Source organism: Ctenocephalides felis, unplaced genomic scaffold, assembly GCF_003426905.1.
Source record: "Ctenocephalides felis isolate EL2017-DRISC unplaced genomic scaffold, ASM342690v1 CF-g0.4_SCAFFOLD_00845, whole genome shotgun sequence".
Classification (NCBI taxonomy): Eukaryota; Metazoa; Arthropoda; class Insecta; order Siphonaptera; family Pulicidae; genus Ctenocephalides; species Ctenocephalides felis.
This window is the reverse complement of record NW_020536999.1, coordinates 24,898,345-24,921,367: the sequence shown is the minus strand read 5'-3', so window position 1 is coordinate 24,921,367 and position 23,023 is coordinate 24,898,345.

Genomic DNA, 23,023 nt, shown 5'->3' with positions numbered 1-23,023 from the left:
GACTATTTTACCTCTATATTTCCATGTACCTTTTGATGTCGATCATACTATGATTTAAATACGATATCGTATTATTATTACCATGCATCGACTAGAAGAAACTTTCAGGGAAACGCGATCGACTCGAGTTTCTAATTACAGTAGTTTCATTTTTCGCCCAGACTACAATTTCCCTACTGGGTTATGATTATAGACAGAGAGCCAGAGGAAAAAGTTCAAAAATAGTTTACATATTTGCAGACTTGTAGGGTTTGCACCGAAAATGTTAACACTGAAGGCTTATTTGAAGAACTCGTTTATGTTAGCTGAATATATAAAGTCTGCTTAACTTTTGAAAATTTGGTTGCATTTGCATGATGCATTTGTGAAATTTCTGTATAAATGAAGAATGTAGAAGATTTTATATCAAATGTCTCTATACTATCTCAGTATACTCTTCAAATAAATTCAAAATAGGTCATCATAAATATTATCAACTTCAACAAAAATCTTACAATTTTTTGTTAAAGAACATCAAACTTTTAAACTATTCGTGAAATTTAAGAAGTGTATTTGGCAAAAATGTTGAAAATCAAATATTTTTTTATATTCTGAGACTTATAGGTTATGAATCGTTTTGGAAGTTGATAATACTTATATAGTTGGTATATATTTTGTCATTGAACTGTACATACATTTCTTCCTAAAAAATTATAACTCTTAAATTAATTGAATTCAAAATTTATATTTTGCATTGGTTGAATAATGCACCTATTATTTCATAAATTTCTTTTAGAATTAAAAGTAAGACATTAGACTTGTTTGTCCCCTGGCCGTTCCATTTTAGGCAGCCTATAGGGCAAAAAGGACCAGGTGACAAATTTTTTGAAAAACAGCATCAACAACAATTTTTGAAAAACATATCTACAATCATGAATTATCTGTGAGTTTTACTGAACATATTCAGATAGAACATAGTCATGATTTTTTGTGATAAAATTGGTTTGATTTTCACAATATAATTGTTCAAAGACAATTTGGGCCTTTATGCCTCGCCCTACCCCGTCGGAAAAGGAAAAATATGTTGAACCTCAACAAATCGAATATTGTTTCGTTAAATAATTTGTGACTTTTAAAATTAGTTGCGGAATAAAAATAATATATTTGGAAAATTTGGGAAAAATTGATTTGTCATCTTCTAATCTTGTCTAAAGCCATAGTGATCTACTACAACTCGGTATACTCAAAATTGATTTTTTTAAATATGCACATAGAATTAATTCTTAAAATAATTAAAATTACGATTAAATAACTTTTCCACTTGTGAAAGGCGTCATCATTATTATGCAAATATTTTCATCATCATCGAGTGCTGGTGTAGCTCAATAAATTGAATTTGCATAAATAAAATAAGCATTTAAATTGAAACAACAAACACAAATTCTAACGGTTTTAAACTAAATAAAGAAAAGCCAGCATTGATCAATATTTATTGTCGTTTATGAGTAAACCGAGCTGATGTAGGGTTTTATATTTTTATTATTATAATGTTAAACGACATTGCAGATGATTTAATTTTATATATTTTTCCAAACAATTTTTTTTAAATTCAGCAAATAGTTTAAAGATGTGTACAATAAATAAGTGTACTGTTACTGTTGTTAACTAAATTTTTACTCTAGTGAATTTTTGCGATTTTGAAGAAGCCAGTGCCATAAGTATAACCCTAAGGATTTCTTGTTGTTCGACAATATTGTATATTATTTCATTTTCAAGAAGTTTTTTAAAGTAACCATGAACATATATATATATATATATATATATATTATCTATTTATCTATCTTTATGTCGTGCAAGCTTGCAATTTTCTTAGCAAAAGTATGAAAGTTTTCAGTTTTCTTTCACAAAATACACATTTACTTCTGATGCATTCGAACACGGAACGAAACGAAACAAAATGGAAGTTTTCTACAAAAGTTTTCGCGTTAAACTACATCTCCATCGATTTTGATAATATTTGAAGTTAAAGTTAAAGCCAGACACGAGATAAACACTTTTGTTTGGAAGAATAGTTTCATCTTAACGTATTTTCTGTCTTGGATGGTAAAAATGCTATGTAGCTTGCAGGTATAATAAGTTTAAAAATTTGAAAAAATGGATAATCTATGTTAATTTGTATTTCTGCAGCTGCAATCGGTATATGTACTTTAAAATAGAAAATAATGCTGACAGAGGTTTGCAGACCCTCCCACCAACCAAAAATCGTAATTTGGTTGAAATATTTTTTTTATTCAGGTAAAAAATAAATACACGTGATACTAGACCCTCCTCTCTCTGCGAAATTAATTGTGATTTTTTTTGTCAACCCCCCTCCCCCTTTAAACCTCACGATATTAATAGACGCCCCCTAAACGTGCATTGTTTTTTAATATAGTACATTACCTCAAATGACTAGTTATAAATTAATAAAATTTAGATTAAAATAAATAAAATTAAATAAAATATATTACTATCGATCCTGTAGCAACTCGGAATACTTAGAAAAATGGTTGTTTAATAAATATTTTATTATTTCATCTCGCGAATCTAATTAAAAAGTTATCATAGTCAAAAACTAATATAATTTCAGTCGGATAAAAACTTTAATTCTTGCTACGAGAACTTCTTTCATTATTAAAGACGAAATAAAGGGAGTAGGAAATGGAAAAGAAGAAATCGAGGAACAAAACTAAACGTTTCTATTATTTATCGGACAAGACATTGCTCTTTTATTAGAAAAATTATTAATGGAAATGAAAAATAGAACAGTAAAATATTGAAATCTGAATAAAGTGTTAGAAGATTTAATTTGTTCGATTATTATTTACACTCTATATCACAAATCTTTTAAAAGCTCAGAAGAATATGGTTTTGATGCCATTTTGAAGTATACTGAGTTGCTACAAGGTCTCATGGCTTTAAAAATTATTGATTATTTAATTTGCTATTTATTATATGAGTTTATATAAGGTTTAAAAGTTGATAAAATATATGTCAGTTATTTTTTCAGAGTTTTACTTTTGTGGCGTCGGCGCTGCGATACATCAAATGGTAAGTCTTTAATATTCATTTTTAATGATTTTTTTCCGCTATTAAATTTGTTTTAAATGTTGCTAGTTGGTATATGAAAGATAAATGAAAATTTTATTGGATTTTTAACGATTGTTAATGCATAACATATATGTACTGATAATCGTTTTAACAAAATAATACCTTATACAATAATAAAATTCAACTAGCAAATCTAATTCTTGCACATCAGATTCGCAATTTCAATGCCTAAACATATATTTTTTTTATATAATTGTGTTCTAACTACGAATAATTAATATATGATAATGTATAGATAACTTGGAAACAAAATTTAAAAAATTTATCACTTTGCTAATTGCAGCGACTTGCTATTTTAAAATTCAACGATTTTTTTAGAACTTTAATACTCTATTTGACCTACGTAAATTACAATAGTTTACAGAATTTAAATTAGTTTTTAGTTAGTAAGAACAAAATCTTGTAAAAGTTTTTACAAGAACATATTCTGTAGCAATAGATAGTAACACGTACATTTTGGAATAAATTTTATCAATTTGATCCAATCTATATAAAAATAATTTCGTTCTAAGCAATAATTAATAGATACAACAAAATAATAGAGTTTTTTTTTTATATCAGCTGTGTAGTGATGTATAATAATATGCAAATTATAAAATGACGCAAAATATTTAAAAAATGTTTACATACATTGAGAATCAAAAGCTTGATTTGTCGTTTCAAAGTTCAGCGATTTTTTTTAAATATCATTTTGTTCTAACCAATAGTTTTTTTATGAGTTTTATAAAGATTTATAATAACAAGCATATGTACAAAGAAATTTAAATAAAATTACACAAAATGTAGAAAAATGTTTAACATACGCATACATAATGCATGGTAGTATTATGTATTACTGAAAAAACTTTAAACTTTTAAACAAATGTTAAAACAATAATATAAAATAATTTACATATCACAACATATAAATTTCAAACTTTAATGAAGCATTTATATGTTACTATATTTTTCATGTATTTGACTTCTTTTTTTTATTCCAATTACATTAATCAATCTCCATAAATCCCTATTTTTATAAAGTTTAACTTAAATATTGTCAATGACAGGCGTCGGTGGAGAGATCGTTCCACCGAAAACCATTTGTCTTCGGAAAAAGGGGATTTTTCGATATGAACTTTCATGAAAACTCAAGGAAAAGATTAACGAGGTGTATTTTTCTTATTTATTCGAAAGGAACGCTACAAAATAATTCGAACGACGGATCTAATAATGTCGAAAAGTTAGGAAAGGACATGAGAAATTACTTCTGATATAAAATACAGATATATACACACTTACTAATATATATATATATATATATATATATATATATACATATATATATGTATATATATATGTATATGTATTTCACAAATGGGAATTCTAACATCTGAAAGTTTTTTACCATTTTGGTTTTGCTTTAAAAGCAATGTGTTGAAAATGTCTTCTTAAGAAACGTGATGTCTTAAAAACCAGGACGGTGTTGGATGTCCTAAAAAACTGCACCAGTTGGTGCGCAGACCTTGTTATGATATTAAATAAATTCTTGACAACGTTTGAAGATTTTCTCAATTTCCTTTTCAAAGTCCTTGATTATGTCTGCTAGGATATTATAACTCTTCACCTACTGGTTTAGGAGTTAAATAGACACCTGCTTAATGATATCCATCATAATCTGGCACATCTCCATATCAATATTTGGCAATGTCTCCGATTCTCTAATAATTCGTCCTTGTCGAAATCGATATCTACTCCTAGAGAATGTGGGAGCTTTGTGCCCCCCTTTAGTCAGTTAGTCAGTCGGTAATTATACAAGGGGGCACCTCCACCAACTCCGAAGCACCTCCAACATCGCCGTCGACACAATCGTGTTTATTCAAATTAGCGCTTTAGAATTTGCTACCGAATTTGCATACGTTTATTTGTTCGCGAACGCATTTGGAATGAAACTATAAGGATTGGAAGTGGAATTTATATACGCGTACAAACACGTATATTATTAGATACTTATTTAAATTATTTTGGTAAAAGAAATCATTTAACCACAAAGATTTTTTTAAACCTATGAGGAGTTGTATGTAACCACTAAGTTTCGTGTCTTTAAACATTTTTCGTCAAATTGGCAAAAGAGAATGTTGTCATAACTGCATCTTTCTGAGGTGTCATGATAACACATTCGTGATGTTAGTTAGATTATCTAATACATAGCATTTTTACAGCTTTTACTACCAATTTATATGAAGAAAGGACAGTAACATAGCGTTGTAGTATATTTAACTTCCCGTAGGGTAAGTTATTGTAATGGGCCGAAAATCGGAATTGAAAATTTTTACATTTCTCGACGTTTTGAAGGTTTCTGAACGTTTTGGCATACCTCAGAAAAAATGGATGTGTGTGTGTGTGTGTGTATGTATGTGTGGATACAAATTTCCAGTCACGTTTTAGGGCGCACGGATCAACCGATTTGAATGGTTCAAAAAACATTCGATTCCTATTGATAGGGAAAAGAGCTGATTAGTTTTTGGCAAAGGCAGGTCCAGCCGTTTCGGAGATACGGAGCCAAGAGTGCAGAAAATAGAAATCGTATTTTTGAGAGAACGGAGTATCCGATTTGAATGATCTAAAAAACATTCAATTAGTAATGATTGGGAGAAGTGTTTATTAGTTTTTGGCAAAGCCAGGCCCAGCCATTTTGAAGATACGGAGCTAAATATGTAAAAAATGGCAGTTTTTGAGAGAACTAAGCGTCCGATTTAAATGATTCAAAGAACTTTCTGCTTGTCTTAACAAAATAATCGATTTTGGAAAAAAAAATTTTCCATTTTTTTTTTTTTTTTTTTTTTTTTTTTTTTTTTAGTTTTTTGTATATCAAAAATATTTATTTTTAATTCTGACTATAGTTCTAATATACTTTACAAATAATTTCAACTCTGCAATTCAGTTTATATAATATTTATAAATATTAGACAATGTTACAATATTTATAATAATCTATTTGAAAACATTCAGTAATCCTCGAACATTTCGTTACGGTACGGGAAGTTCCAGCAATTTGCCTTAAGGCACGATGCCACCCACCCCACTAGTTTTATCCAAGAATTGGCCCCATAATCTATATTAGCAATTTTTCTTGAAAAAAGGCACAAACATTGCTCCTAAAAGGTCGACAAAATTAAATATCTAATATTAATTGAATACTTATACTTTTTAGTGGTTCTAAACATTGTTTTATTATTTAACAACAAATGGCGAATAGAAACTAGTGTTGTATGGCATCGTACCTTAAGGCAAATTGCTGGAACTTTTTGTACCTTAATGAAATATTCGAGTAATATTAAATATTTTAAATAGATTATAAAAGTGATGTTTATAGAACTTTAGTTAGAATTAGAATTAAAATCCGAATTATTTTTCGATATTCAAAAAAATTTTTTTTTGAAAATCAAAAAAATAGAATAAAAAAAATCTTTCCTCGTTGCAATCGTGCAATCGTTTTGTCAACACAAACAAAAAGTTTTTTAAATCATTTAAATCGGATGCTTAGTTTTCTCAAAAACTGCCATTTTTGCACCCATCATTACGAATCGAATTTTTTGGATCATTCAAATCGGTTGATCCGTTCGTTTAAAAACTAACATTTTTAGCACTTTTAGCTCATTATATCTGAAGCCGCTGGACCTGCCTTTGCCAAAAATTAATCAGCACATCTCCCTATCAAAAGGAATCGATTGCTTTTTGAATTTTTTAAATCAGTTCATGCATTCGCCCGAAATTGTCGACGAAAAATTGTCTCCACACATACACACAAACATATCCAATTTTTCTGAGGTATGCCAAAATGTTCAGAAATTTCTGAAACATGAAATTATGCAAAAATTTTCATTTTCGATTTTTGGCCCATTACTTTAACTTGCGGGAAGTTAATAAAGTGCTAATATTTTTTTAGCAAATCCTGGTGATGGAGATGATTATTACTTCTGAAACGTTGACAAAAAATCAATATACAACTATATATATATATATATATATATATATATATATAATATGCAACTATCTTGAGATTATGAACAATACTTTCATTCTAATAAAATGCGTTTATAGTTAAATAATTGCCAGTAGGCAAATAAATATAAGTTTACATATATAATGTATATATATATATATATATATATATATATATATATATGTATATATATATAATTAATTTACCATTTTATCTTTTTCGAAAAAGGAAGCTGTCGACAGATAAGGCATAGTTGTTTTATTTCACATTTTATTCGAGAGATATAAATGCGATTCCATTTTAAAAGGCAGACGGCAATTTGTTTAAAATTATAATAATTATTTATATACACAATTAAAATAATCATTATAATTATTTTTTTGCAATTGCAAAATTAGTATAAACAAAAATTACTGAATAAATAAATAGTTATTAATTTTTGTTGATTTAATCAACAATAGTTTTTGTAGATGTGATTTTGGTTATTGTGTAAATTATGTGATTTTGTGTGCAAATTTTAGTGAAAATAATAAAATGTAAGTATTTTATAATATTTTATATGTTTTTAATAGTGGTTCGTATGCTTTTGATTGTTTAATAATAAATAATTAATTTATTTTTATTTTTTTTGATTCAGTGCATAATACTTCATTCAATAGCGTTATTTATAATTTTTGAATATGTTATTTAATTTAATTATTTGTTTAAAATAATCATTTCATATTTTTCAAAAATAATTTGCAAAAGTTTAAATAAAAATACATCTTTATACTTTTATTCATTTACTTCAAACTTAGTTAAAACTCAGTAAAACATTTCTTATAATTTTTGGTGTAATATTCATTTTAATAGATAAAATATTATATAATATTTTAATTTTTCATACTTCAATCGTTTATTCATAGCTGTTTAGTGTTTGCCATAATATTTTTTGTTTTTATAAATAATACATAATTTATTATTCTACCTTGTTATTTATAACATTTTAATAAGTAATTTTTTTGCTACGATTTTTAATACATATAAAAAGTTTTCAAAAAATTAAATTAAATTGTTTAATATGTTATGTGTTTATCTAAAAACATTTTTCTTAGTACTCCTTTAGTAATTGATATTTATTTATTTAAAAACACATTCAATTTATAATTAAATATATTAAATTATTATATTTAATTTTTAGTATTTCTCACTATTTGCTTAAATTCCAAACATATTTTGCAAGAAGTTCAAATTAAATTGCATACATTACTATAATTTAATTAAAGGATTTATTTGTCCCAAAACATTTGGTTTTTAATATTATATTTTATACTTCAATATTTTACGTTAATAAATGTTTCATATTATTATTTTAAATTCAATTACTGTCATTTTGTTTCACATCTAAATTATTATCTTACATATTTTATAGAGTTATTTCATGAAGTTTATTTTTTTTGCATTCGGCATTTATAATTATTCAATTGCTGCATTTATTTATAATATTGAAAATATCAGCATTTCCAATTTATCAGCAATTATCACTTCTGCAGAAGGAAGTTTGCGGTCAAACGTCATTTGCATACGAACCACTACACTCGTAGATGAAACCTTTATCAATTTATTTTATTTTTAGGACGTCTGCAAAAATTGTGATTGTTTTATGTATATTAACAACCCTGAGTGTATCCGGATTTGACATAAACAAATGTACTAAGTCCACGTACATGACAACATCTAGAGCAACAAGATACAACTTGGAGTGTCAGAACGCTGATGCCTTAGATTTTTTCCATTTGGAGTCTCAGTTGAGCAACTACTATATCGGTAAATGAATTAGTCTATAATTGAAAAGTTCTAGAATTGGTTTTAATTAAAGTTTTTTTCCAGGAACATTAAAGTATCACGGTAAAATAAGTAAAATACCATCATATTCCTTCAATCGCACCAATTTTCTGACACGCCTGTACTTGCTCAACGTCGGTGTAAATTCCATTGAAAGCAATGCATTTTCTGGATTGAATTCTTTAGAAATTTTAGATCTGGACAGCAACAAGTTGTCTACTTTGGAAAAAAACACGTTCTCAGATTTACCCAGTTTGTTAAACTTGGATCTGAGGCGTAACAATATTAACAGTTCTTTGGATGGTGTTTTTAAAGGCTTGTCTAAACTCGAGTTCTTATTTTTGCAATACAACAACATTACTGATATCCAAGGAGCATTTCAAGGTTTAAAGGAAATTAAATCTTTATACCTATCTCATAACCAGATCAAGGATTTGCCTCCAAATGTTTTCAGTGATTTGGCGCACCTGGACAGGCTGCAACTGGAGTATAATTCCATTCAGACAATTGACAAGACCGCGTTTGAGCATGTTTCAACTTTGAAGTTTTTAAATTTAAAGAATAATGAATTAAAAGTGCTTCCCGTTGGCGTTTTTCACGATTTGAAGAGCCTCGTTCAATTGGATTTGAGCGAGAACAAAATCGGGGATAACAGTTTAAGTTATTTCTCGTCTTTTACAAATTTGCAGAAGTTGAACATATCTTACAACTCTTTGAAGAAAATAGAGCGGCTCACCTACTATGCTCTGTCAAGACTGGAAGAATTTAATATTGATCATAACGAGATCGAGTATTTTGACTTTGAAGACATGTTGCAACATACTGTCAAACTCAAAACATTGACTTTGGGCTCGAATAATTTCTCCTGTGATTTTTTGCTGCAACTATCAAAATTCATATCAACAAAAGGCTTAAGCTTAAAATTGGATTCATTGCAACTCGTTAAATATGATACGAATATACACGGAATCAGTTGCCATTTCACGACCAGCATGAAACCACCAACGACCACCAAACCAAGTACCACTTCGCCAACAACTCTTAGAACAACACCAAGTACAACCTCAACTACAACTTTACCGACAACGTTAAACCCAATAGATAATTCAACAACACCGCTTAGTGTTGTATCCAATTCTTCCCCACCAGCTCCTGAATCCAAGTCCGAGAAAATACAGAAAGTTGAGCAATCTAATTGTTCCTTATCCGATAGGCACCATAATTTACTGCTGGTGATGGTGGTTCTTCTAGCTCTCGTTCTAGCAATCTGTATAGGAGTTTTACTTTACAAATTTTCCATCAATTCCAGAAATAATAATTATCCGAGCAATGTCAGATACGTTGAGGACAAAGTCGATCTCATTTGATTTGAAGTCTGGGCCGAAATATTATTTATATTAATTATTATATATGTAAAAATACAATTTAATTGTGTTGTAGTAGTAAATAAAGTTGTTGTATATAGTTTGAATTTTTTTGTCGGAGTGAAGCCCGTTGTACTATTCATAGTTTTTGATCGAACTAACACAGTTGCATTACATGAGTAAAGTCAAGGACAAAAACATATCTTGTGTCAAAATTGAAATGATTATGACAAGAACTAAATAAATAATTTAATAACAATTTAATACGCGTAAAATATTGCAAGGACTTTAAATAACCTATTTAAATTGTTAAAATCAAATAAAATATTATTAAATATATAAAACTAATACATTTAGTACGGGCTGTCTAGGGTCAAGGTTAAAACTATCATTTGTGTGAAAATTGAAATTATATTATTGAAATATTATTTTACGTTAATAATTTATTACTAATCTAATACGTGTGATGTGCTAAATAAATTTTAAATAATTCTTCATATAAAATAGCTACACAAAATGGTATATTGTCAATGTGGAAGAATTGAATATAGATTACAACAATATTGAACCATTTGACTATTCCGAATTATTCCAAAATTTGACAAAACTCAAAGTCTTATCAATCGACTATAACAGGTTACTTTGCAAATTTTTGATAGAATTCGCGCAAATCATATCGACAAAACAGTTTTTTCTGCTGAATGACACTTATATCTTTGGATTTGGTTGTGGATTCAGAAGACAAGTTATGGCCAATTCGTTGCATTTAAAATTAGATCCAAATCAAGAATATCAAAATTCCGTATTGGTAGCAGGAATGATAGTTTTCCTAATTCTATTTTTGGTATTAGTATTTGGAGTCTATATGTATTTTTCTAAGTCAGGAAAATTTTTAAGAGTTCAAAAGAATCATGAGGATGTTTATGGTAGTGCACCAATATCCTTTAGGTAGATTGAATTGTAGTAAATTGTAGAATGTTGGATCTTAAATAAAAATTTTATACTAATATTAAATTCGTCTTCTTGAAAGTGATACAAACATTAATTATTAAAGTATATTAATAAATTTAGTACTTTCAGTTTTTGTTTAGTAGTACTTTTTCATGTCTGTGATCCATAAAGAGTATTTTTGCCTAGCTCCATTTTTAATTCGGATTTCAATATACTTATCAGTAATCCATTCTTTAAAATCGATGTGTCTGAACTATACTGAGTTCATTTAATTCTTGCATAAAAATTCTGATAAATTATGGCGCCGGTGATGAAAAAATGCAAACATTTGCAAACAATGATAAAATAACAACAAAGCTGTCTTCGATGCAACTTATTTTTATCTTTTATTAGTTCGGATTTCAATAAATAAATCATTTGCATTTACACGCGGAAAGTGAATAGTAAAACACACAAAAATGTGAGTTAAATTATATTAAGATCTATATCAAATTTAATTTAATACTTTACACGATTTTAGGTATATAATATATTATCTGCATTTTATATACATTTTTTGTATACAACAATGTTTAAGTTTCGATATAAATAAATGTATAAAGACATCTTACACGCACTCCAATAGCATAAAATTTAATGTAATGTGTAATGGTGTGAAGTCTATCGACTTTTTGCATTTGGATCGTCAAATGCCGTTTTATAACAATATCGGTAAGTTATTAAAATAAATCTTTAGCTTATTTAATGACGTTGTAATATTTGAAATCAATATTAAATTCGTAATTAACTTTTGAAATGCCATTATTTTATATCACATGATAAAATGTGTTTGACACTTGCCTGTTGGCCAGTTTCTTTTCAATAATTGAGCATATTTCACAATTCTCAATTCTAAAATGGAAAATAAATCAAAACAACTATACATCTTGAGACTTTTATACTGATATGCCACATGATGTCACAACAATGACTTTTCAAACCAAATACACGGCTTTGATTTTAGGCAATATCACCTATTATGGAACAATAAATTCGATTCCATCGCATGCCTTCATGAACTGGTACTCTTTGGACACTTTGAATATGGCCAACGTTGGTTTGGCACAAATTGAACAGAAATCTTTTAGCGGACTCGGTAATCTGACGAAGTTGGACATTCGTAAAAATAAGTTGCACAATTTGGAGCCGAATGTATTTGCTGAAATGGAGAATTTGGAAGAACTGAACTTGGAGAAAAATGATGTCAATAGTTTGTTTCTCGTTTTTGTAGGCTTGTCCAATTTGAGGCAACTGTATTTGGGCGGAAATAAAATTGTGAATATAGAGGGTGGTTTTGAAGGTCTATACTCTTTGGAAGTTCTAGACTTATCTTGTAATTTTATACAGGATTTGTCATATTATTTTTGTGGTATGATCAATCTGCATACCTTACGCCTTAGTCAGAATCATCTAAACACTTTGCATCGATCAGGATTTTATTGTTTGACATTACTAAGATTCTTAGATTTGAGCCACAATCAATTAGAAGTCTTGCCAGACGATGTTTTCACCAATTTACACAACCTACAGGAGCTCGATGTCAGTGGAAACAAATTAACTATTATCGGAATTTCACTAAATTATGGTTTGAGGATATTGAGTTTGTCCAATAATTCCTTGAACACGTTCAATGCAACAGAATCGTGGTGGAATATTGAAGAGTTACACGTTGACCACAATCAGCTATCAGATTTGGAATTTATTGACACTATGAAGCATATGCCGAGTTTGAGAAAGTTGTCTTTAGGTTTTAACAAATACTCTTGTGCAGACTCCAGAGATCTAACCAGCTACGCTTTTGAAAATGGTGTGACACTTCTTCCTTTTCCCACCATTCTACTTGCACAATGCCAAGACTCGACCATAAAACCTAGAACCGGCACCAGAAATAGATCTTCAACTTACGACCATCCACATTATAAAACATCTTTGATGGTTGGAGTATCTTTAGCGTCGATTCTGCTCTTCTTTGTCTTGACATTAGGCTTCATAGTTCTGTGCCATAAATTTGGCAAGTTGTTGCCAAGTATTCACCGTAGGGGTAAAAATAAGGAAGTTGGTGATCGGGTACAAGATTGTGATGAAGTTTATATGACTGTCGACTGATGCGATCTAGGACACCAGTCTTGGAGAAAATTGAACTCGGGTGGGGACTCGAATAGACAATATTATAGATAATTTAATTTATTGTAAGATTGCAGAATATTATATTATATTATATTTATGCAAGGGTTTTAAAAATTAGAATCGATATAGTAAATAAATGCGCAAATTGATTGCCTTTAAAAATATTTTAATGAAACTTTGATAATAAATTTATTTTGAAAAAAAAAAAATACTTTTACATATTATAAATCGATATTAATTTTTCAGTTTAAATTATATGCAACTGGAAGTGCATTCAGAAGTGGATTTGAAATTGGAAATGGAAGTGGAAGTAGCTTTTCGCGAATTTCCATTTCTATTTCGATGCAAAAGTCAAACAAACGAGAACAATGCGATGCGAATTTCCTTACGAAGCGAAAAATTTATGCAGAACGAAAATGCAGACTCGAGATTTTTCAGCCAACGAAATAAAATAATAAAGATCGGTACAATATGCCCACAGTACTGTATATAGTGTTAGTGTAATCGATTGGTGCACTTATTTATTCCACATCTTTTGACTTTCAAATGATTTGTGCAAAATAAATAGCATATTTAACAAAAATATGTAATAGTAATGAGTTACAACATTGTCTAACATTATTTTGTTCTACAGAAACTCAGTATCCAAAATTCTGTAAAATGAAAATAGAAATTTGATTTGAGTGTTTTTAGATGTAATACTGTATATGAAGTACAATTGTGTCGTTTTGCATTTATTTATCCTAATAGTGTTAAAAGTACATTTAGTGTTCTAATCGTTCGCAGATCTTAAACAATATAATAATATTTGAATTTGTTAATAATGAAATAATCTATAATTTTTACTAACAAGAATAGTCTCTAGGGCAGCATACTTCTAAAGTGCTCTTACAAGTTAGAAATGAAAAATTAATCTGAGCACTTAGTTATTACTGTATTAAATAAATTACCGACTAACCACAAATCCCATTACTAATTCTACACCAACTGTATTATATACAATACTACTATAGTTTCACAAATGGTATTTTAATAATGATAAAAAACAGACTCTTCCACTCTAATGTACATCCATCTTCCTGCAGCAGGAAAATTCCTCGCTCACTGATTTTTTCTCATAGACCCTTATGGGAAATCAATTACCCTGGAGACGAGAGAAAATGATATGTTTCTGATGCGAAAATAAATATATGTACTCGAAAAAATAGATGGAAACTTGCCAAGAGGTTAGAATTGATATGCATGCATGATTTCGAATAATTTGACCAGCAGTACTGTTTGTAGGGAAATGAATTTTCAAGTCATTCAAACTCATTTTCATTATAATTACTGTCATTTTCAAATGTGAGAACCGTCATATTAGCCATAGTAGGTACTGAAAATGTGCATTTTTGTATTACTTGTCTCATAACATTTAAACATTCTGTCTAATATGAGTAAAATATTCTAAACTTATATAAAATTAAATAATCTGCAATATTGTCTAACATTATATAATTATACAGCATCTCGATATACTTGAAAATTGCATTTGAAGTCAAGATCAACTCGGTGTCTTTCAAAATCGATGTCAAATATTAAAATTTTGGTCTGTCGTTAACAGGGTTAAACCCGCAATGTAATTTGGGCAATTAAGCCTGTAATGGGGAACCGGAAAATTGGGAAAATGCAAAAATGTTGTCCTTTGAGGATAATTACCAGAAACCTGGACGAAAAGGTAGATATCGTATCTTTTACACCTTCGGGGAGGTTGCTCTTATTAACTCCGGAAAAGAATTTTTATTTTCTACTGCTATAATAATATTATATTATAAAATACTGTTGCATGATTATTTTAGCAGAAATTTATCGACTATTTTATTTATATCAGAAATAACATTTCAAAGTTATAAAACATTGAATAAATAATTACATAAATAATTGTAGTAACTATTATAGAGATTCCTTAATTTAAAGTTATGTAAGGAATGCTTAAAAGTGCTGCAAATCAATTTACGGTATAAATTACACTACATCTATTAAATTTCTATTTTTAATTTGGAAAGTACAAGGAGTTGCTGCAGGGCGTTTCTGTAAATATATATATATATATATATATATATATATATATATATATGTCTGTCTGTGAAATTGATTTTCTCCGTCAAGTGTCGAAGCGTCGAAGTGCAGATTTGTCTGAATAATTAAACAGATCCGAAGTGCTCTGTCGCAAATATTCCTAAAGTCGAGGATTTAGATTGCGATATCTAAATCTATCTATTCATCTATATGTAGTTAAATTAAGTTAAGGTGTAGATTATTTATTTTTAAACAAATTTTTAAACTTCCATTCGATTTATCCATGAATTGGTAAACAAAAACCTCTTGCGCTCATTTGAATCCGTGCTTTGTTATAAAATACTACTTTAACCCTCCGTCGGTCGGCGTGGTCTGGCCAGACTTTTTTCGAGTTCAATTAAAAAAAAATTACTTCTAGTAATCCTACCGACTTGAAATTTCTTGACTTTTCCTAAAATTTCACTAGCTGTCGATCAATGAAAAAATTAAGACGAAAAAATGTACAGAAGGATAATTATAATTATTTTTTATACTTCGAACGATCGGAATGGTCTGTCTAGACCACCAATACATTTTGTATGAAATATACGCTTTTTGATATATGTAAACCAGTATTTTGTCTTTTTTCATGATATTTTCTATTCAAACTGCGTTGTATATATTCTTTGCTATGTGTTGTAACATGAATGTTAGTATTTTCATGACGAGAGTTCCTTGAAAACCTACCAAACTTATTGGTAATCACAAACACTGAAAATCGGATGAGTAATGCACACATTATCAACATTTTTTCTGCCGTTATTATCAAACAATTTTCTGCGTTCGAAATTTTTTTTTAGCAAACCTGTAGTGAAATTATATTTTCACTTTGAGTTTTATAGCTCATTTCAAAGGCGACGCACCTCATTTCGTTTTCATTTGAATTCACATTCATTTCAAAGGCGCCGAAAAAGAATAAATATTGTTCTTCATTGATATAAAACAGAAAAATTTACAAAAAAGCAACGATTTTTTTATATTTCTTGATTTTTTTATATAATGTAATATGTAATATTTTTATTATAAGCAATAAAAAGAATAAATATTGTTTTCATTGATATGAAACAGAAAAATTTACAAAAAGCAACGATTTTTTTTATATTTCTTGATTTTTTTAATATAATATAATATGTAATATTTTTATTATAAGCAAAGCTCAACACATGCAAAAGACGGTAAGAAAAAGAAAAAAACAAAACTATGAATATTTACTACTAATAATCGTTAACCCTCCGTCGGTCGGCGTGGTCTGGCCAGACTTTTTTCGACTTCAATTAGAAAAAAAAATACTTCTAGTAATCCTATCGACTTGAAATTTCTTGACTTTTCCTAAAATTTCATTAGCTGTCGATCAATGAAAAAATCAGGACGAAAAAATGTACAGAAGGATAATTATAAGGATTTAATTTTTTTTATACTTCGAACGGTCGGAAAGGTCTGTCTAGACCACTCATACATTTTGTATGAAATATACGCTTTTTCGTGGTATTTTCTATTCAAACTGCGTTGTTTATATTCTTTGCTATGTGTTCTAACATGAATGTTAGTATTTTCATGACGAGAGTTTCTTGAAAACCTACCAAACTTATTGGTAATCGCAAACACTGAAAATCGGATGAGTAATGCACACATTCATTCAGGCGCCAAAAAGAATAAATACTGTTTTTCATTGATTTAAAACAGAAAAATTAACAAAAAAAGCAACGTTTTTTTTATATTTCTTGATTTTTTTATATAATCGTTAATACATAAGACACCAAAAACTCATTTATCCCATATAAATGCATGTAAAATGAATGGTGGTCCAGCCAGACCTTTCCGACCGTTCGAAGGTGAAAAAATATCCGACCGAAGGAGGGTTAAAAAAACCAAATTGCCGCTGTAAGGTTGTATAATAATCAGCCATATTAATATTTTACTCCTATTACAAAAAGAAGTTAAAGGTTATGACATAATAAAGAACATTATATACGGCGACTCTCATAGCTAATTGTATATTTTTGTGATTTTAACGTATACCAAAATGATATAGAACCTTATAATATTAGAGAACAATACAAATTAATCAATTTGTAATGAGTTTTTCTGAAACCTCATTCATATTAATAAAGTAATATGAGAATTATGAGGAACATAAAAAATACTTGCAATTACTTAGTTCTTGGATACATTTTCTATGTTCAAGACATTAAAATATTCCGATATCATTTAGGAACTTAAGTGTTAAGTTTGTAGACTGATTAATTTTGAATGAGATAGTACAACACCTCACTTATATTAATACAGTAGTTGAAGTTTTATAGACGATATAAAAATGCAGGTATAATAAAATTGCTCTTCCACCATTATTATATTATCATCTACTTTCAAATGCAATTTGAGATTATGCCGTGTTGCTACGTGATAATATTTTGTTATGCAGTATTATAGATTATTTAATTTTGAACAAATTTTACAAACAAATCATTTATATTTATCAAATAGTTAAAAAGTTACAAAAATACAAGAATAATGAATATAAACTAGATTACAGTTGTACTAGTTATAAGTATATTCCAATTAATTAACCATTTTCAAGAGCGACTTTAAAGTATAACGATTGCCATTGGGAAATAAAATATAAGACAACATTGTGGAAAATGAAACTTCAAAAAAAATTCTAACAACATGGATTGCTCAATTTGAAACAAAGGGTATGGGCGTGTTTCCATACAGAATTGGCCCCACCCTGGTATTTAAATAATTTTGATGCCATTTTATAGAAATTTTCGAGAAAATCCGATATACCAAATTTCAAATCCGTAGCTCATTATTTGGCCGAGATATCATTGAAAATGTGTGAAAGTGGCCCCTTTTTTCAAAGTCGTTTTTTGTCGCAACTGTGAGAGATATCGACAAAACAATAACGCCAATCTGTTCACCTCGGTATGTACAACATTATTAATAACAAATATTGTTAAATAATTAATTTTTAGTGTATGAAAAAGTGAAAATAATTTTTTGTTTTGAATTTTCGGGTAGTGCGGTTGTTTGGACTAATTTTTAATTAGCATCATTGGAAAGGCTATTGAATTTTCTTTTAGTGTGCAAAATTTTGTTTTATTTCATGTGGTAGAACACATTCAAAAATAGAAAAAACCAGAGCAAGTACACACTCGCGCTCATATAACACCCGTTTAAGTCGTCTATGATTTGCAACGACTAGCAACAACACTGCTCGCCGCGCGTCCTGATAAATTCTGCATATAAATATGGAACATTTCTTTATAAAACATTTTTAATAAAACACAAGATATATACATTTTTATTTTGAATAATTATATATTTATATGTATGCGTATAATAATAATTATATTTATATATAATTAAATATATATCATTTATATATTGCACAAGTATACCATATGATTGAAATTTTATACAATTAACACTAAATAAATAAAAAATAGGTTGATAAAATATATACATAATAATAGTATGTCGGTATATGATTTCTATTCAAGCTACAGCAATATATAGAATGGCTAGTATACCAAGTTAGCCAAAAAACACACAAAACATAACCAAATGCAGACAGCATAAAATTGATATAATTTGGAGTTTTAATTGAGATAATTTTGGAGTTTTATTTAAATTATTAAATGAATAATTTTTTTTTAAATTTTTGTGTGTTGTTTGGAGAACACTACATGTTTGTAGATTTGTCGATTTTGTAGTTTTCTTATATTTTAGTGGCAATTTAATTTGAATAGTGTATAATTTAGTTATTACCATAATATAATTAATAATGCCGTGAAATTTCAAATATCCTTTTCCATGAAGATACACAATTGTATAGTAGTTCAACAGTTAATATGAGTATTTATGGGTAGAGATATTTTATTCAATATATTTTTATATAATATTTAATTTTTAAAAAAACTTCAAGATATTATTTAATATATTTATGACTGACTTGGTATACTTGCCATTCTATATATTGCTGTAGCGTGAATAGAAATCATATACCGACATACTATTATTATGTATATATTTTATCAACCTATTTTTTATTTATTTAGTGATAATTGAATAAAATATCAATCATATAGTATACTTGTGCAATATATAAATAATATATATTTTATATATAAATATAATTATTATTATATACATGCATATAAAGATATAATTATTCAAAATAATGTATATATCTTGTGTTTTAATTAAAATGTTTTACAAAGAAATGTTCCATACTTATATGCAGAATTTATTAAGACGCGCGGCGAGCAATGCTGTTGCTAGTCATTGCAAATCAGAGACGACTTGAACGGGTGTTATATGAGCGCGAGCGTGTTCTTGCTCTGGTTTTTTCTACTTTTGAATATGTTCTACCACATGAAATAAAACAAAATTTTGGACACTAAACGAAAATTGAATATCCTTTCTAATGATCCTAATTAAAAATTAGTCCAAACAACCGCACTACCCAAAAATTCAAAACAAAAAAATATTTTCACTTTTTCCTGCACTAAAAAATAATTATCTAACAATATTTGTTATTAAAAATATAGTAGACGTCGATATAAATATAATTCCGTTATTTGTTTTTTGATATCTTTCACCGTTGCGACAAAAAACGACTTTGAAAAAAGGGGCCACTTTCACACATTTTCAATGATATCTCGGCCAAATAATGAGCTACGGATTTGAAATTTGGTATATCGGATTTTCTCGAAAATTTCTATAAAATGGCATCAAAATTATTTAAATACCAGGGTGGGGCCAATTCTGTATGGAAACACGCCCATACCCTTTGTCATATCTTTTATTAAAATTAGACAAACAGAATAAAAGTTTTAATATAAATTTATATTATAAAACAATGTACATATCGGTTAGACGACAAGATAACTTTCAGGAATGATTTGAAAATGTCAACTTAAAAGTTTGAAATAATCCCAGATACTGACTAACTATACTATACTATTAGTTAATAGTATACATTAATATACAATTTATATATAATAGTATACAATAGTATACAATTTGATTCGAAATCAATAAATATTCCATTTATTTCAAAAGACTGTTCAGAAGTTGCAAAAAACTGATTATAATTCTAAAAAATAAAGATGGATAGTTGCTGTAACTATTGCTCTACCGAATCAAATAAAAATAATTACAATCGTTCATTATTTCACAATCAATTTCTAGAAAAAGTTTTACAAACATTATCAAGTATTGATAAATTTGAAACGAAATAAGGTATATAAATTTTAAAATTAGTCGAAAACCGAACTTAACGTAAACCAATAACGTAAACCGAAATTTAATTGTAGAGTAATTTTAATTAGATGTTGAAAGAGACGGACCTGCACAGTTCTGTTTATTGCATCGGCCTGCGAAATAGTATCATGCAGGAAGGCTTACATGTCCAATGGAGACAAAGAAATCAAGAATTATCGTTCAAGATCCTATTGAAAAACGCCTGTTACTAGTTACCCCTACCGCATATAGCCCCTAGCCCCCGTACTATAATGTTAGATAATATTATAAATAATATAATTTTGTACGAAATAATGGAATGTACGATTTACCTTAAACGAACCATTCAACTTCATATACAACTGCAATAACAAACAAGAACACAAACAAGTTACAAGTTTAAATCTCGTTTGAACTACAAATAGTGCAGTTGGCAAATAAGTAGGTACTAAAGCCGATATATATATAAATATATATATATATATATATATATATATATATACACATGTAGTATCTCCATTTCTCCAGCATATAATGTCAACTGTGTGTATTTTCGTCAAGTCAGCAGCATTCGATCTATATTGGATGTCGTCTTCGTGACATTTTCCACCAAGGAGGCAACGATGATGTGGAGAAATGGTACAACCGGGAGAAATGGGAGAATGGAGAAAGAAATGAGGAAAATTGAGAACGAATTTCCAATAATAAATTCTCTCCCTTTCGTTCTTCTCTGCGAAAGCATTCTCTACAGACATACCTCTAGCGATTATAATATAATCCCCTTTCGAGAGACCAGGTATGTTTCTAAATGCTCGTATTATGCGATGGAAATGCTATTTTAGATATTATACACATGTCAGTACGTACATATGTGTATGTATATATATAGATGTATGCACTTGTGTGCCAAGATAGAATGTGTATAGGAAGCCTTAAATGGGTTGAAAGTTGGTTTTATTGAAAAAGACTGAAATGTGGACGTTTCCTGGCAATTTTTTATATCACAATAAAAATATTGCTTAAAGCTCAATATAGTATTTAATAAAGTTGTAGTTAATGAAATTATCTACAACTTTATCTAACTAAACATTTAATAATAATCCCAATTTAATAAAAATTTTGTTCGATGGTAGTCTGTGCTAAGAACTAAAATGTGTTACGGAGACTTTATTTTTATTATAACTACATAAGTATCTTCTATATATATAAAAATAAGTCGGGTTTTCCTTCCTGACAAAATAACTCCAGAACGCACAAACCGATTTCGACAATTTTGCATTCGTTGGAAAGGTCTCGGGCTCCGCAAGGTTTATAGCTAAGAAAATTAGTTGTGCATGGCACTGTGCCTTAATGCAAGCTGCTGGAACTTCACGCACCGTAATTAAAAATTCGAGTAATGACATTAGTGAGAATTATCAGAATGATGTACACGCACTGAATTTCACCATTCAATCAAAAATTGCTGGCGATTTGGTGACATACCAATAATTCTGACTGGTCTTCCGTTTGACTTCAAACGATTGCAATTTCCAGTTCGCCTTGCGTTCGCAATAACAAGTCGCAAGGCTAATCGCTTAGTGTTTGCGGGATAAATTTCAAATAGATTATTTAGAAAATCATTGTTTTTCACATGGGCAGTTATACGTTGCCTGTTCACGAGTTGGAAAACTATCCGCTTTGTTTGTGTTAACGTCCGACCAAAAAACAAAAAATGTGGTTTACCAAAGAGCACTTCAATGAAACGGATAATTTGCGGATTCACTTTCATTTACTTAGAGAAGTTCAACTAAAAAACACTTCATTTTTGAAATCGAAATAAATTCATTACTGTTGTATAATAAAATCAAATCAACCAAAAATTTTTTTCATCTTTCTCACGAAACCATCTGGTGGCGAAACGGAGTTCGTCGGGTTTGCTAGTTATTTATAAATCAATATAGTGTTTAGCACGATTGTATCTAATATAACTGTCTACAAATTCATTTAACAATAATATATCGTACTGTATCTAACCAGCTCAAAAATATTTTCGATACTTATAACAGCGCTATACTATGGTCTATTTTATCGTACGTTTATCTGATTCTCTTAATAACCATAAAGTATTGTTTATAAGTGAAATAGCTAAGTTACAGCTAATTCAATTGTCTATACTTTGTTTGATATTAAATTATTATATAATGATCTTAACTATCATTATATAATGATACGTCCGACCACTGTGTAAGCTAAAAACTGTACATGAGAAGTACATTTTCTGATC